Genomic DNA, 18,561 nt, shown 5'->3' with positions numbered 1-18,561 from the left:
AATTTAGATAAGAAGTAGACACAAAATAAGACTCCACAGCGCAGTTTTCAGGTGTCTTTACCAATTGTTGAATTTAAAAAATCAAGCAATTAGGGAGCACAATGTTGCGACAATGTAACCCTGTTTGCGAAATAGTACTAAATAAGTTTGTCAATGTAAGACATTTGCAAAGACGCATCCAAAACACACTGGGAAATGCAACTGAATCTATTTTTGGAGGATAGAATAGGAAAGGTGCACCGATCCTGCAAATACTGAAAGCTCTTCTCCCATCTCCCTTTTCTGAAAAGCCATTTAATATATGGTCCCCAGATAGGGGACATATGAGATATTGGCTTTCAAAAGCAGCAAATATCATACCACTACTATTGCCATCAAAGATGAACATTGATTGTTTTCAGACCTTGACTACACTTGAGCTCTTAACCAAAAAGCCTAAAACTTATCCATAGGACAAAATGGGGTGGAGGAAAGCGCAGTGCACCAAAACATAAGCTTACACAATCATGGAAAGTGCACCACCATATATGCTCTTCTATCTAGATTTTGCAAAACTACTCTTGTCCCCTCCAGCTGTTCCATGTATATTTGACATCTGGCAAGGTGCACAACCCACTGACAAGCAGGGTCACTCCTGTGTGAGTTTCTCTCTCGCTGGCTGGATGATAGACAATCATTTGCATGTGCTCCACCTCCAACACACCAGCCACCCAACCACCCAGTCACCAGAGCCACCCACAAGCCAACTGACTCCATGATTTAATTTGCACAGTGCAGTCATCCAGGCAGCATGTCCTTCTCAATGGAAGGATCTCTGGTTCCATGGAATCTTCCGCATCGGAATGCTGTGAAAAAAAAGGATTTAAACATTCAGTTAGCTAGCATTCGATGTACCTGTGGCTTGGCTCTAGCACATGGGTCTTCATCCTGTGGCCCTCCAGCTGCTGTGAAACTACACATCCCAGCATGCCCTGCCACAGTTTTCCTATTAAGGTATGCTAAAACTGAGGCAGGGCATGCTGTGATGTGTAGCTACCCAGCAGTTGGAGGGCCACAGGTTGAAGACTAAAGCTCTAGCATGCCTCTTCTATCATGTGTGTTCAGTGATGTCACAATCAGCTTGGAATGGGGTGTCTAGCGTGCATTTGCTGACAGCCACTTGAGGGAGACACACATTAGGATATGCAGAGTATCGGAGGTCTTCCCTGCATTTCCAACAACTGCACACCACCTGCCGCCGGTCTGGACACAAAACAATGCCCACAATCGAAGGCCCAAAATGCCCAACTTCAGGATTAAAGTAAGTAGTGAATTTAGGAATGAATTTAGAAGTAGGAAATTGAGTCAGTTTGCAAGTACATTCGTATTCAGATCTAAAGTCTAGGTAGGCGTCACATCCTGGCAGCCCCCCCAGCATTTAAAAATGCCTTGATCAGAGGTAGGGAATTGAATTTAGATAAGAAGTAGGCACAAAATAAGACTCCACAGCGCAGTTTTCAGGTGTCTTTACCAATTGTTGAATTTAAAAAATCAAGCAATTAGGGAGCACAATGTTGCGACAATGTAACCCTGTTTGCGAAATAGTACTAAATAAGTTTGTCAATGTAAGACATTTGCAAAGACGCATCCAAAACACACTGGGAAATGCAACTGAATCTATTTTTGGAGGATAGAATAGGAAAGGTGCACCGATCCTGCAAATACTGAAAGCTCTTCTCCCATCTCCCTTTTCTGAAAAGCCATTTAATATATGGTCCCCAGATAGGGGACATATGAGATATTGGCTTTCAAAAGCAGCAAATATCATACCACTACTATTGCCATCAAAGATGAACATTGATTGTTTTCAGACCTTGACTACACTTGAGCTCTTAACCAAAAAGCCTAAAACTTATCCATAGGACAAAATGGGGTGGAGGAAAGCGCAGTGCACCAAAACATAAGCTTACACAATCATGGAAAGTGCACCACCATATATGCTCTTCTATCTAGATTTTGCAAAACTACTCTTGTCCCCTCCAGCTGTTCCATGTAGATTTGACATCTGGCAAGGTGCACAACCCACTGACAAGCAGGGTCACTCCTGTGTGAGTTTCTCTCTCGCTGGCTGGATGATAGACAATCATTTGCATGTGCTCCACCTCCAACACACCAGCCACCCAACCACCCAGTCACCAGAGCCACCCACAAGCCAACTGACTCCATGATTTAATTTGCACAGTGCAGTCATCCAGGCAGCATGTCCTTCTCAATGGAAGGATCTCTGGTTCCATGGAATCTTCCGCATCGGAATGCTGTGGAAAAAAAGGATTTAAACATTCAGTTAGCTAGCATTCGATGTACCTGTGGCTTGGCTCTAGCACATGGGTCTTCATCCTGTGGCCCTCCAGCTACTGTGAAACTACACATCCCAGCATGCCCTGCCACAGTTTTCCTATTAAGGTATGCTAAAACTGAGGCAGGGCATGCTGGGTTGTGTAGCTTCACAGCAGTTGGAGGGCCGCAGGTTGAAGACCCATGCTCTAGTATGCCTGTTCTATCATGCGTGTTCCGTGATGTCACAATCAGCTTGGAATGGGGTGTCTAGCATGCATTTGCTGACAGCCACTTGAGGAAGACACACATTAGGATATGCAGAGTATCGGAGGTCTTCCCTGCCTTTCCAACAACTGCACACCACCTGCCGCCGGTCTGGACACAAAACAATGCCCACAATCGAAAGCCCAAAATGCCCAACTTCAGGATTAAAGTAAGTAGTGAATTTAGGAATGAATTTAGAAGTAGGAAATTAAGTAAGTTTGCAAGTACATTCGTATTCAGATCTAAAGTCTAGGTAGGCCTCACGTCCTGGCAGCCCCCCAGTATTTAAAAATGCCTTGATCAGAGGTAGGGAATTGAATTTAGATAAGAAGTAGACACAAAATAAGACTCCACAGCGCAGTTTTCAGGTGTCTTTACCAATTGTTGAATTTAAAAAATCAAGCAATTAGGGAGCACACTGTTGCGACAATGTAACCCTGTTTGCGAAATAGTACTAAATAAGTTTGTCAATGTAAGACATTTGCAAAGACGCATCCAAAACACACTGGGAAATGCAACTGAATCTATTTTTGGAGGATAGAATAGGAAAGGTGCACCGATCCTGCAAATACTGAAAGCTCTTCTCCCATCTCCCTTTTCTAAAAAGACATTTAATATATGGTCCCCAGATAGGGGACATATGAGATATTGGCTTTCAAAAGCAGCAAATATCATACCACTACTATTGCCATCAAAGATGAACATTGATTGTTTTCAGACCTTGACTACACTTGAGCTCTTAACCAAAAAGCCTAAAACTTATCCATAGGACAAAATGGGGTGGAGGAAAGCGCAGTGCACCAAAACATAAGCTTACACAATCATGGAAAGTGCACCACCATATATGCTCTTCTATCTAGATTTTGCAAAACTACTCTTGTCCCCTCCAGCTGTTCCATGTAGATTTGACATCTGGCAAGGTGCACAACCCACTGACAAGCAGGGTCACTCCTGTGTGAGTTTCTCTCTCGCTGGCTGGATGATAGACAATCATTTGCATGTGCTCCACCTCCAACACACCAGCCACCCAGCCACCCAGTCACCAGAGCCACCCACAAGCCAACTGACTCCATGATTTAATTTGCACAGTGCAGTCATCCAGGCAGCATGTCCTTCTCAATGGAAGGATCTCTGGTTCCATGGAATCTTCCGCATCGGAATGCTGTGGAAAAAAAAGGATTTAAACATTCAGTTAGCTAGCATTCGATGTACCTGTGGCTTGGCTCTAGCACATGGGTCTTCATCCTGTGGCCCTCCAGCTGCTGTGAAACTACACATCCCAGCATGCCCTGCCACAGTTTTCCTATTAAGGTATGCTAAAACTGAGGCAGGGCATGCTGTGATGTGTAGCTACCCAGCAGTTGGAGGGCCACAGGTTGAAGACTAAAGCTCTAGCATGCCTCTTCTATCATGTGTGTTCAGTGATGTCACAATCAGCTTGGAATGGGGTGTCTAGCGTGCATTTGCTGACAGCCACTTGAGGGAGACACACATTAGGATATGCAGAGTATCGGAGGTCTTCCCTGCCTTTCCAACAACTGCACACCACCTGCCGCCGGTCTGGACACAAAACAATGCCCACAATCGAAGGCCCAAAATGCCCAACTTCAGGATTAAAGTAAGTAGTGAATTTAGGAATGAATTTAGAAGTAGGAAATTGAGTCAGTTTGCAAGTACATTCGTATTCAGATCTAAAGTCTAGGTAGGCGTCACGTCCTGGCAGCCCCCCCAGCATTTAAAAATGCCTTGATCAGAGGTAGGGAATTGAATTTAGATAAGAAGTAGACACAAAATAAGACTCCACAGCGCAGTTTTCAGGTGTCTTTACCAATTGTTGAATTTAAAAAATCAAGCAATTAGGGAGCACAATGTTGCGACAATGTAACCCTGTTTGCGAAATAGTACTAAATAAGTTTGTCAATGTAAGACATTTGCAAAGACGCATCCAAAACACACTGGGAAATGCAACTGAATCTATTTTTGGAGGATAGAATAGGAAAGGTGCACCGATCCTGCAAATACTGAAAGCTCTTCTCCCATCTCCCTTTTCTGAAAAGCCATTTAATATATGGTCCCCAGATAGGGGACATATGAGATATTGGCTTTCAAAAGCAGCAAATATCATACCACTACTATTGCCATCAAAGATGAACATTGATTGTTTTCAGACCTTGACTACACTTGATCTCTTAACCAAAAAGCCTAAAACTTATCCATAGGACAAAATGGGGTGGAGGAAAGCGCAGTGCACCAAAACATAAGCTTACACAATCATGGAAAATGCACCACCATATATGCTCTTCTATCTAGATTTTGCAAACGTACTCTTGTCCCCTCCAGCTGTTCCATGTAGATTTGACATCTGGCAAGTTGCATAACCCACTGACAAGCAGGGTCACTCCTGTGTGAGTTTTCTCTCTCGCTGGCTGGATGATAGACAATCATTTGCATGTGCTCCACCTCCGACACACCACCCACCCAACCACCCAGTCACCAGAGCCACCCACAAGCCAACTGGCTCCGTGATTTAATTTGCACAGTGCAGTCATCCAGGCAGCATGTCCTTCTCAATGGAAGGATCTCTGGTTCCATGGAATCTTCCGCATCGGAATGCTGCGGGGGGAAAAAGGATTTAAACATTCATTTAGCTAGCATTCGTTGTACCTGTGGCTTGGCTCTAGCACATGGGTCTTCATCCTGTGGCCCTCCAGCTGTTGTGAAACTACACATCCCAGCATGCCCTGCCACAGTTTTCCTATTAAGGTATGCTAAAACTGAGGCAGGGCATGCTTAGTTGCGTAGCTTCACAGCAGTTGGAGGGCCGCAGGTTGAAGACCCATGCTCTAGCATGCCTGTTCTATCATGCGTGTTCCGTGATGTCACAATCAGCTTGGAATGGGGTGTCTAGCATGCATTTGCTGACAGCCACTTGAGAAAGACACACATTAGGATATGCAGCGTATCGGAGGTCTTCCCTGCCTTTCCAACAAATGCACACCACCTGCCGCCTGTCTGGACACAAAACAATGCCCACAATCGAAGGCCCAAAATGCCCAACTTCAGGATTAAAGTAAGTAGTGAATTTAGGAATGAATTTAGAAGTAGGAAATTGAGTTAGTTTGCAAGTACATTCGAATTCAGACCTAAAGTCTAGGTAGGCCTCACATCCTGGCAGCCCCCCAGCATTTAAAAATGCCTTGATTAGAGGTAGGGAATTGAATTTAGATAAGAAGTAGACACAAAATAAGACTCCACAGAGCAGTTTTCAGGTGTGTTTACCAATTGTTGAATTTAAAAAATCAAGCAATTAGGGAGCACAATGTTGCAACAATGTAACCCTGTTTGCGAAATAGTACTAAATAAGTTTGTCAATGTAAGACATTTGCAAAGACGCATCCAAGACACACTGGAAAATGCAACTGAATCTATTTTTGGAGGATAGAATAGGAAAGGTGCACCGATCCTGCAAATACTGAAAGCTCTTCTCCTATCTCCCTTTTCTGAAAAGCCATTTAATATATGGTCCCAAGATAGGGGACATATTAGATATTGGCTTTCAAAAGCAGCAAATATCTTACCACTACTATTGCCATCAAAGATTAACATTGATTGTTTTCAGATCTTGACTACACTTGATCTCTTAACCAAAAAGCCTAAAACTTATCCATAGGACAAAATGGGGTGGAGGAAAGTGCAGTGCACCAAAACATAAGCTGACACAATCATGGAAAATGCACCACCATATATGCTCTTCTATCTAGATTTTGCAAACCTACTCTTGTCCCCTCCAGCTGTTCCATGTAGATTTGACATCTGGCAAGGTGCATAACCCACTGACAAGCAGGGTCACTCCTGTGTGAGTTTTCTCTCTCGCTGGCTGGATGATACACAATCATTTGCATGTGCTCCAGCTCCGACACACCACCCACCCAACCACCCAGTCACCAGAGCCACCCACAAGCCAACTGGCTCCGTGGTTTAATTTGCACAGTGCAGTCATCCAGGCAGCATGTCCTTCTCAATGGAAGGATATCTGGTTCCATGGAATCTTCCGCATCGGAATGCTGCAGGAAAAAAAAGGATTTAAACATTCATTTAGCGAGCATTCGATGTACCTGTGGCTTGGCTCTAGCACATGAGTCTTCATCCTGTGGCCCTCCAGCTGTTGTGAAACTGCACATCCCAGCATGCCCTGCCACAGTTTTCCTATTAAGGTATGCTAAAACTGAGGCAGGGAATGCTGGGTTGTGTAGCTTCACAGCAGTTGGAGGGCCGCAGGTTGAAGACCCATGCTCTAGTATGCCTGTTCTATCATGCGTGTTCCGTGATGTCACAATCAGCTTGGAATGGGGTCTCTAGCATGCATTTGCTGACAGCCACTTGAGGAAGACACACATTAGGATATGCAGAGTATCGGAGGTCTTCCCTGCCTTTCCAACAACTGCACACCACCTGCCGCCGGTCTGGACACAAAACAATGCCCACAATCGAAGGCCCAAAATGCCCAACTTCAGGATTAAAGTAAGTAGTGAATTTAGGAATGAATTTAGAAGTAGGAAATTGAGTCAGTTTGCAAGTACATTCGTATTCAGATCTAAAGTCTAGGTAGGCCTCACGTCCTGGCAGCCCCCCAGTATTTAAAAATGCCTTGATCAGAGGTAGGGAATTGAATTTATATAAGAAGTAGACACAAAATAAGACTCCACAGCGCAGTTTTCAGGTGTCTTTACCAATTGTTGAATTTAAAAAATCAAGCAATTAGGGAGCACAATGTTGCGACAATGTAACCCTGTTTGCGAAATAGTACTAAATAAGTTTGTCAATGTAAGACATTTGCAAAGACGCATCCAAAACACACTGGGAAATGCAACTGAATCTATTTTTGGAGGATAGAATAGGAAAGGTGCACCGATCCTGCAAATACTGAAAGCTCTTCTCCCATCTCCCTTTTCTGAAAAGCCATTTAATATATGGTCCCCAGATAGGGGACATATGAGATATTGGCTTTCAAAAGCAGCAAATATCATACCACTACTATTGCCATCAAAGATGAACATTGATTGTTTTCAGACCTTGACTACACTTGAGCTCTTAACCAAAAAGCCTAAAACTTATCCATAGGACAAAATGGGGTGGAGGAAAGCGCAGTGCACCAAAACATAAGCTTACACAATCATGGAAAGTGCACCACCATATATGCTCTTCTATCTAGATTTTGCAAAACTACTCTTGTCCCCTCCAGCTGTTCCATGTAGATTTGACATCTGGCAAGGTGCACAACCCACTGACAAGCAGGGTCACTCCTGTGTGAGTTTCTCTCTCGCTGGCTGGATGATAGACAATCATTTGCATGTGCTCCACCTCCAACACACCAGCCACCCAACCACCCAGTCACCAGAGCCACCCACAAGCCAACTGACTCCATGATTTAATTTGCACAGTGCAGTCATCCAGGCAGCATGTCCTCCTCAATGGAAGGATCTCTGGTTCCATGGAATCTTCCGCATCGGAATGCTGTGAAAAAAAAAGGATTTAAACATTCAGTTAGCTAGCATTCGATGTACCTGTGGCTTGGCTCTAGCACATGGGTCTTCATCCTGTGGCCCTCCAGCTGCTGTGAAACTACACATCCCAGCATGCCCTGCCACAGTTTTCCTATTAAGCTATGCTAAAACTGAGGCAGGGCATGCTGGGATGTGTAGCTACCCAGCAGTTGGAGGGCCACAGGTTGAAGACTAAAGCTCTAGCATGCCTCTTCTATCATGTGTGTTCAGTGATGTCACAATCAGCTTGGAATGGGGTGTCTAGCGTGCATTTGCTGACAGCCACTTGAGGGAGACACACATTAGGATATGCAGAGTATCGGAGGTCTTCCCTGCCTTTCCAACAACTGCACACCACCTGCCGCCGGTCTGGACGCAAAACAATGCCCACAATCGAAGGCCCAAAATGCCCAACTTCAGGATTAAAGTAAGTAGTGAATTTAGGAATGAATTTAGAAGTAGGAAATTGAGTCAGTTTGCAAGTACATTCGTATTCAGATCTAAAGTCTAGGTAGGCGTCACGTCCTGGCAGCCCCCCCAGCATTTAAAAATGCCTTGATCAGAGGTAGGGAATTGAATTTAGATAAGAAGTAGACACAAAATAAGACTCCACAGCGCAGTTTTCAGGTGTCTTTACCAATTGTTGAATTTAAAAAATCAAGCAATTAGGGAGCACAATGTTGCGACAATGTAACCCTGTTTGCGAAATAGTACTAAATAAGTTTGTCAATGTAAGACATTTGCAAAGACGCATCCAAAACACACTGGGAAATGCAACTGAATCTATTTTTGGAGGATAGAATAGGAAAGGTGCACCGATCCTGCAAATACTGAAAGCTCTTCTCCCATCTCCCTTTTCTGAAAAGCCATTTAATATATGGTCCCCAGATAGGGGACATATGAGATATTGGCTTTCAAAAGCAGCAAATATCATACCACTACTATTGCCATCAAAGATGAACATTGATTGTTTTCAGACCTTGACTACACTTGATCTCTTAACCAAAAAGCCTAAAACTTATCCATAGGACAAAATGGGGTGGAGGAAAGCGCAGTGCACCAAAACATAAGCTTACACAATCATGGAAAATGCACCACCATATATGCTCTTCTATCTAGATTTTGCAAACGTACTCTTGTCCCCTCCAGCTGTTCCATGTAGATTTGACATCTGGCAAGTTGCATAACCCACTGACAAGCAGGGTCACTCCTGTGTGAGTTTTCTCTCTCGCTGGCTGGATGATACACAATCATTTGCATGTGCTCCACCTCCGACACACCACCCACCCAACCACCCAGTCACCAGAGCCACCCACAAGCCAACTGGCTCCGTGATTTAATTTGCACAGTGCAGTCATCCAGGCAGCATGTCCTTCTCAATGGAAGGATCTCTGGTTCCATGGAATCTTCCGCATCGGAATGCTGCGGGGGGAAAAAGGATTTAAACATTCATTTAGCTAGCATTCGTTGTACCTGTGGCTTGGCTCTAGCACATGGGTCTTCATCCTGTGGCCCTCCAGCTGTTGTGAAACTACACATCCCAGCATGCCCTGCCACAGTTTTCCTATTAAGGTATGCTAAAACTGAGGCAGGGCATGCTGGGTTGTGTAGCTTCACAGCAGTTGGAGGGCCGCAGGTTGAAGACCCATGCTCTAGCATGCCTGTTCTATCATGCGTGTTCCGTGATGTCACAATCAGCTTGGAATGGGGTGTCTAGCATGCATTTGCTGACAGCCACTTGAGAAAGACACACATTAGGATATGCAGCGTATCGGAGGTCTTCCCTGCCTTTCCAACAAATGCACACCACCTGCCGCCTGTCTGGACACAAAACAATGCCCACAATCGAAGGCCCAAAATGCCCAACTTCAGGATTAAAGTAAGTAGTGAATTTAGGAATGAATTTAGAAGTAGGAAATTGAGTTAGTTTGCAAGTACATTCGAATTCAGACCTAAAGTCTAGGTAGGCCTCACATCCTGGCAGCCCCCCAGCATTTAAAAATGCCTTGATTAGAGGTAGGGAATTGAATTTAGATAAGAAGTAGACACAAAATAAGACTCCACAGAGCAGTTTTCAGGTGTGTTTACCAATTGTTGAATTTAAAAAATCAAGCAATTAGGGAGCACAATGTTGCGACAATGTAACGCTGTTTGCGAAATAGTCCTAAATAAGTTTGTCAATGTAAGACATTTGCAAAGACGCATCCAAAACACACTGGAAAATGCAACTGAATCTATTTTTGGAGGATAGAATAGGAAAGGTGCACCGATCCTGCAAATACTGAAAGCTCTTCTCCTATCTCCCTTTTCTGAAAAGCCATTTAATATATGGTCCCAAGATAGGGGACATATTAGATATTGGCTTTCAAAAGCAGCAAATATCTTACCACTACTATTGCCATCAAAGATTAACATTGATTGTTTTCAGATCTTGACTACACTTGATCTCTTAACCAAAAAGCCTAAAACTTATCCATAGGACAAAATGGGGTGGAGGAAAGCGCAGTGCACCAAAACATAAGCTGACACAATCATGGAAAATGCACCACCATATATGCTCTTCTATCTAGATTTTGCAAACCTACTCTTGTCCCCTCCAGCTGTTCCATGTAGATTTGACATCTGGCAAGGTGCATAACCCACTGACAAGCAGGGTCACTCCTGTGTGAGTTTTCTCTCTCGCTGGCTGGATGATACACAATCATTTGCATGTGCTCCAGCTCCGACACACCACCCACCCAACCACCCAGTCACCAGAGCCACCCACAAGCCAACTGACTCCATGATTTAATTTGCACAGTGCAGTCATCCAGGCAGCATGTCCTTCTCGATGGAAGGATCTCTGGTTCCATGGAATCTTCCGCATCGGAATGCTGTGGAAAAAAAGGATTTAAACATTCAGTTAGCTAGCATTCGATGTACCTGTGGCTTGGCTCTAGCACATGGGTCTTCATCCTGTGGCCCTCCAGCTGCTGTGAAACTACACATCCCAGCATGCCCTGCCACAGTTTTCCTATTAAGGTATGCTAAAACTGAGGCAGGGCATGCTGGGTTGTGTAGCTTCACAGCAGTTGGAGGGCCGCAGGTTGAAGACCCATGCTCTAGTATGCCTGTTCTATCATGCGTGTTCCGTGATGTCACAATCAGCTTGGAATGGGGTGTCTAGCATGCATTTGCTGACAGCCACTTGAGGAAGACACACATTAGGATATGCAGAGTATCGGAGGTCTTCCCTGCCTTTCCAACAACTGCACACCACCTGCCGCCGGTCAGGACACAAAACAATGCCCACAATCGAAGGCCCAAATTGCCCAACTTCAGGATTAAAGTAAGTAGTGAATTTAGGAATGAATTTAGAAGTAGGAAATTAAGTAAGTTTGCAAGTACATTCGTATTCAGATCTAAAGTCTAGGTAGGCCTCACGTCCTGGCAGCCCCCCAGTATTTAAAAATGCCTTGATCAGAGGTAGGGAATTGAATTTAGATAAGAAGTAGACACAAAATAAGACTCCACAGCGCAGTTTTCAGGTGTCTTTACCAATTGTTGAATTTAAAAAATCAAGCAATTAGGGAGCACAATGTTGCGACAATGTAACCCTGTTTGCGAAATAGTACTAAATAAGTTTGTCAATGTAAGACATTTGCAAAGACGCATCCAAAACACACTGGGAAATGCAACTGAATCTATTTTTGAAGGATAGAATAGGAAAGGTGCACCGATCCTGCAAATACTGAAAGCTCTTCTCCCATCTCCCTTTTCTGAAAAGCCATTTAATATATGGTCCCCAGATAGGGGACATATGAGATATTGGCTTTCAAAAGCAGCAAATATCATACCACTACTATTGCCATCAAAGATTAACATTGATTGTTTTCAGACCTTGACTACACTTGAGCTCTTAACCAAAAAGCCTAAAACTTATCCATAGGACAAAATGGGGTGGAGGAAAGCGCAGTGCACCAAAACATAAGCTTACACAATCATGGAAAGTGCACCACCATATATGCTCTTCTATCTAGATTTTGCAAAACTACTCTTGTCCCCTCCAGCTGTTCCATGTAGATTTGACATCTGGCAAGGTGCACAACCCACTGACAAGCAGGGTCACTCCTGTGTGAGTTTCTCTCTCGCTGGCTGGATGATAGACAATCATTTGCATGTGCTCCACCTCCAACACACCAGCCACCCAACCACCCAGTCACCAGAGCCACCCACAAGCCAACTGACTCCATGATTTAATTTGCACAGTGCAGTCATCCAGGCAGCATGTCCTTCTCAATGGAAGGATCTCTGGTTCCATGGAATCTTCCGCATCGGAATGCTGTGGAAAAAAAGGATTTAAACATTCAGTTAGCTAGCATTCGATGTACCTGTGGCTTGGCTCTAGCACATGGGTCTTCATCCTGTGGCCCTCCAGCTGCTGTGAAACTACACATCCCAGCATGCCCTGCCACAGTTTTCCTATTAAGGTATGCTAAAACTGAGGCAGGGTATGCTGTGATGTGTAGCTACCCAGCAGTTGGAGGGCCACAGGTTGAAGACTAAAGCTCTAGCATGCCTTTTCTATCATGTGTGTTCAGTGATGTCACAATCAGCTTGGAATGGGGTGTCTAGCGTGCATTTGCTGACAGCCACTTGAGGGAGACACACATCAGGAGATGCAGCATATCGGAGGTCTTCCCTGCCTTTCCAACAAATGCACACCACCTGCCGCCGGTTTGGACACAAAACAATGCCCACAATCGAAGGCCCAAAATGCCCAACTACAGGATTAAAGTAAGTAGTGAATTTAGGAATGAATTTAGAAGTAGGAAATTAATTAAGTTTGCAAGTACATTCGAATTCAGACCTAAAGTCTAGGTAGGCCTCACGTCCTGGCAGCCCCCCAGCATTTAAAAATGCCTTCATTAGAGGTAGGGAATTGAATTTAGATAAGAAGTAGACACAACATAAGACTCCACAGAGCAGTTTTCAGGTGTCTTTACCAATTGTTGAATTTAAAAAATCTAGCAATTAGGGAGCACAATGTTGTGACAATGTAACCCTGTTTGCGAAATAGTACTAAATAAGTTTGTCAATGTAAGACATTTGCAAAGACGCATCCAAAACACACTGGAAAATGCAACTGAATCTATTTTTGGAAGATAGAATAGGAAAGGTGCACCGATCCTGCAAATACTGAAAGCTCTTCTCCTATCTCCCTTTTCTGAAAAGCCATTTAATATATGGTCCCAAGATAGGGGACATATTAGATATTGGCTTTCAAAAGCAGCAAATATCTTACCACTACTATTGCCATCAAAGATTAACATTGATTGTTTTCAGATCTTGACTACACTTGATCTCTTAACCAAAAAGCCTAAAACTTATCCATAGGACAAAATGGGGTGGAGGAAAGCGCAGTGCACCAAAACATAAGCTGACACAATCATGGAAAATGCACCACCATATATGCTCTTCTATCTAGATTTTGCAAACCTACTCTTGTCCCCTCCAGCTGTTCCATGTAGATTTGACATCTGGCAAGTTGCATAACCCACTGACAAGCAGGGTCATTCCTGTGTGAGTTTTCTCTCTCGCTGGCTGGATGATACACAATCATTTGCATGTGCTCCACCTCCGACACACCACCCACCCAACCACCCAGTCACCAGAGCCACCCACAAGCCAACTGGCTCCGTGATTTAATTTGCACAGTGCAGTCATCCAGGCAGCATGTCCTTCTCAATGGAAGGATCTCTGGTTCCATGGAATCTTCCGCATCGGAATGCTGCGGGGTAAAAAAGGATTTAAACATTCATTTAGCTAGCATTCGTTGTACCTGTGGCTTGGCTCTAGCACATGGGTCTTCATCCTGTGGCCCTCCAGCTGTTGTGAAACTACACATCCCAGCATGCGCTGCCACAGTTTTCCTATTAAGGTATGCTAAAACTGAGGCAGGGCATGCTGGGTTGTGTAGCTTCACAGCAGTTGGAGGGCCGCAGGTTGAAGACCCATGCTCTAGCATGCCTGTTCTATCATGCGTGTTCCGTGATGTCACAATCAGCTTGGAATGGGGTGTCTAGCATGCATTTGCTGAGAGCCACTTGAGAAAGACACACATTAGGATATGCAGCATATCGGAGGTCTTCCCTGTCTTTCCAACAAATGCACACCACCTGCCGCCTGTCTGGACACAAAACAATGCCCACAATCGAAGGCCCAAAATGCCCAACTTCAGGATTAAAGTAAGTAGTGAATTTAGGAATGAATTTAGAAGTAGGAAATTGAGTTAGTTTGCAAGTACATTCGAATTCAGACCTAAAGTCTAGGTAGGCGTCACGTCCTGGCAGCCCCCCCAGCATTTAAAAATGCCTTGATCAGAGGTAGGGAATTGAATTTAGATAAGAAGTAGACACAAAATAAGACTCCACAGCGCAGTTTTCAGGTGTCTTTACCAATTGTTGAATTTAAAAAATCAAGCAATTAGGGAGCACAATGTTGCGACAATGTAACCCTGTTTGCGAAATAGTACTAAATAAGTTTGTCAATGTAAGACATTTGCAAAGACGCATCCAAAACACACTGGGAAATGCAACTGAATCTATTTTTGGAGGATAGAATAGGAAAGGTGCACCGATCCTGCAAATACTGAAAGCTCTTCTCCCATCTCCCTTTTCTGAAAAGCCATTTAATATATGGTCCCCAGATAGGGGACATATGAGATATTGGCTTTCAAAAGCAGCAAATATCATACCACTACTATTGCCATCAAAGATGAACATTGATTGTTTTCAGACCTTGACTACACTTGATCTCTTAACCAAAAAGCCTAAAACTTATCCATAGGACAAAATGGGGTGGAGGAAAGCGCAGTGCACCAAAACATAAGCTTACACAATCATGGAAAATGCACCACCATATATGCTCTTCTATCTAGATTTTGCAAACGTACTCTTGTCCCCTCCAGCTGTTCCATGTAGATTTGACATCTGGCAAGTTGCACAACCCACTGACAAGCAGGGTCACTCCTGTGTGAGTTTTCTCTCTCGCTGGCTGGATGATACACAATCATTTGCATGTGCTCCACCTCCGACACACCACCCACCCAACCACCCAGTCACCAGAGCCACCCACAAGCCAACTGGCTCCGTGATTTAATTTGCACAGTGCAGTCATCCAGGCAGCATGTCCTTCTCAATGGAAGGATCTCTGGTTCCATGGAATCTTCCGCATCGGAATGCTGCGGGGGGAAAAAGGATTTAAACATTCATTTAGCTAGCATTCGTTGTACCTGTGGCTTGGCTCTAGCACATGGGTCTTCATCCTGTGGCCCTCCAGCTGTTGTGAAACTACACATCCCAGCATGCCCTGCCACAGTTTTCCTATTAAGGTATGCTAAAACTGAGGCAGGGCATGCTGGGTTGCGTAGCTTCACAGCAGTTGGAGGGCCGCAGGTTGAAGACCCATGCTCTAGCATGCCTGTTCTATCATGCGTGTTCCGTGATGTCACAATCAGCTTGGAATGGGGTGTCTAGCATGCATTTGCTGACAGCCACTTGAGAAAGACACACATTAGGATATGCAGCGTATCGGAGGTCTTCCCTGCCTTTCCAACAAATGCACACCACCTGCCGCCTGTCTGGACACAAAACAATGCCCACAATCGAAGGCCCAAAATGCCCAACTTCAGGATTAAAGTAAGTAGTGAATTTAGGAATGAATTTAGAAGTAGGAAATTGAGTTAGTTTGCAAGTACATTCGAATTCAGACCTAAAGTCTAGGTAGGCCTCACATCCTGGCAGCCCCCCAGCATTTAAAAATGCCTTGATTAGAGGTAGGGAATTGAATTTAGATAAGAAGTAGACACAAAATAAGACTCCACAGAGCAGATTTCAGGTGTCTTTACCAATTGTTGAATTTAAAAAATCAAGCAATTAGGGAGCACAATGTTGCGACAATGTAACCCTGTTTGCGAAATAGTACTAAATAAGTTTGTCAATGTAAGACATTTGCAAAGACGCATCCAAAACACACTGGAAAATGCAACTGAATCTATTTTTGGAGGATAGAATAGGAAAGGTGCACCGATCCTGCAAATACTGAAAGCTCTTCTCCTATCTCCCTTTTCTGAAAAGCCATTTAATATATGGTCCCAAGATAGGGGACATATTAGATATTGGCTTTCAAAAGCAGCAAATATCTTACCACTACTATTGCCATCAAAGATTAACTTTGATTGTTTTCAGATCTTGACTACACTTGATCTCTTAACCAAAAAGCCTAAAACTTATCCATAGGACAAAATGGGGTGGAGGAAAGCGCAGTGCACCAAAACATAAGCTTACACAATCATGGAAAGTGCACCACCATATATGCTCTTCTATCTAGATTTTGCAAAACTACTCTTGTCCCCTCCAGCTGTTCCATGTAGATTTGACATCTGGCAAGGTGCATAACCCACTGACAAGCAGGGTCACTCCTGTGTGAGTTTTCTCTCTCGCTGGCTGGATGATACACAATCATTTGCATGTGCTCCAGCTCCGACACAACACCCACCCAACCACCCAGTCACCAGAGCCACCCACAAGCCAACTGGCTCCGTGATTTAATTTGCACAGTGCAGTCCTCCAGGCAGCATGTCCTTCTCAATGGAAGGATCTCTGGTTCCATGGAATCTTCCGCATCGGAATGCTGCAGGAAAAAAAAGGATTTAAACATTCATTTAGCGAGCATTCGATGTACCTGTGGCTTGGCTCTAGCACATGGGTCTTCATCCTGTGGCCCTCCAGCTGTTGTGAAACTGCACATCCCAGCATGCCCTGCCACAGTTTTCCTATTAAGGTATGCTAAAACTGAGGCAGGGCATGCTGGGTTGTGTAGCTTCACAGCAGTTGGAGGGCCGCAGGTTGAAGACCCATGCTCTAGTATGCCTGTTCTATCATGCGTGTTCCGTGATGTCACAATCAGCTTGGAATGGGGTGTCTAGCATGCATTTGCTGACAGCCACTTGAGGAAGACACACATTAGGATATGCAGAGTATCAGAGGTCTTCCCTGCCTTTCCAACAACTGCACACCACCTGCCGCCGGTCTGGACACAAAACAATGCCCACAATCGAAGGCCCAAAATGCCCAACTTCAGGATTAAAGTAAGTAGTGAATTTAGGAATGAATTTAGAAGTAGGAAATTGAGTCAGTTTGCAAGTACATTCGTATTCAGATCTAAAGTCTAGGTAGGCCTCACGTCCTGGCAGCCCCCCAGCATTTAAAAATGCCTTGATCAAGGGTAGGGAATTGAATTTAGATAAGAAGTAGACACAAAATAAGACTCCACAGCGCAGTTTTCAGGTGTCTTTACCAATTGTTGAATTTAAAAAATCAAGCAATTAGGGAGCACAATGTTGCGACAATGTAACCCTGTTTGCGAAATAGTACTAAATAAGTTTGTCAATGTAAGACATTTGCAAAGACGCATCCAAAACACACTGGGAAATGCAACTGAATCTATTTTTGGAGGATAGAATAGGAAAGGTGCACCGATCCTGCAAATACTGAAAGCTCTTCTCCCATCTCCCTTTTCTGAAAAGCCATTTAATATATGGTCCCCAGATAGGGGACATATGAGATATTGGCTTTCAAAAGCAGCAAATATCATACCACTACTATTGCCATCAAAGATGAACATTGATTGTTTTCAGACCTTGACTACACTTGATCTCTTAACCAAAAAGCCTAAAACTTATCCATAGGACAAAATGGGGTGGAGGAAAGCGCAGTGCACCAAAACATAAGCTGACACAATCATGGAAAGTGCACCACCATATATGCTCTTCTATCTAGATTTTGCAAAACTACTCTTGTCCCCTCCAGCTGTTCCATGTAGATTTGACATCTGGCAAGGTGCACAACCCACTGACAAGCAGGGTCACTCCTGTGTGAGTTTTCTCTCTCGCTGGCTGGATGATACACAATCATTTGCATGTGCTCCACCTCCAACACACCAGCCACCCAACCACCCAGTCACCAGAGCCACCCACAAGCCAACTGACTCCATGATTTAATTTGCACAGTGCAGTCATCCAGGCAGCATGTCCTTCTCAATGGAAGGATCTCTGGTTCCATGGAATCTTCCGCATCGGAATGCTGCGGAAAAAAAGGATTTAAACATTCAGTTAGCTAGCATTCGATGTACCTGTGGCTTGGCTCTAGCACATGGGTCTTCATCCTGTGGCCCTCCAACTGCTGTGAAACTACACATCCCAGCATGCCCTGCCACAGTTTTCCTATTAAGGTATGCTAAAACTGAGGCAGGGCATGCTGTGATGTGTAGCTACCCAGCAGTTGGAGGGCCACAGGTTGAAGACTAAAGCTCTAGCATGCCTCTTCTATCATGTGTGTTCAGTGATGTCACAATCAGCTTGGAATGGGGTGTCTAGCATGCATTTGCTGACAGCCAC

This window comes from Pseudophryne corroboree, chromosome 8 (assembly GCF_028390025.1).
Source record: "Pseudophryne corroboree isolate aPseCor3 chromosome 8, aPseCor3.hap2, whole genome shotgun sequence".
NCBI lineage: Eukaryota > Metazoa > Chordata > Amphibia > Anura > Myobatrachidae > Pseudophryne > Pseudophryne corroboree.
Note: the sequence above shows the minus strand (reverse complement) of the source record.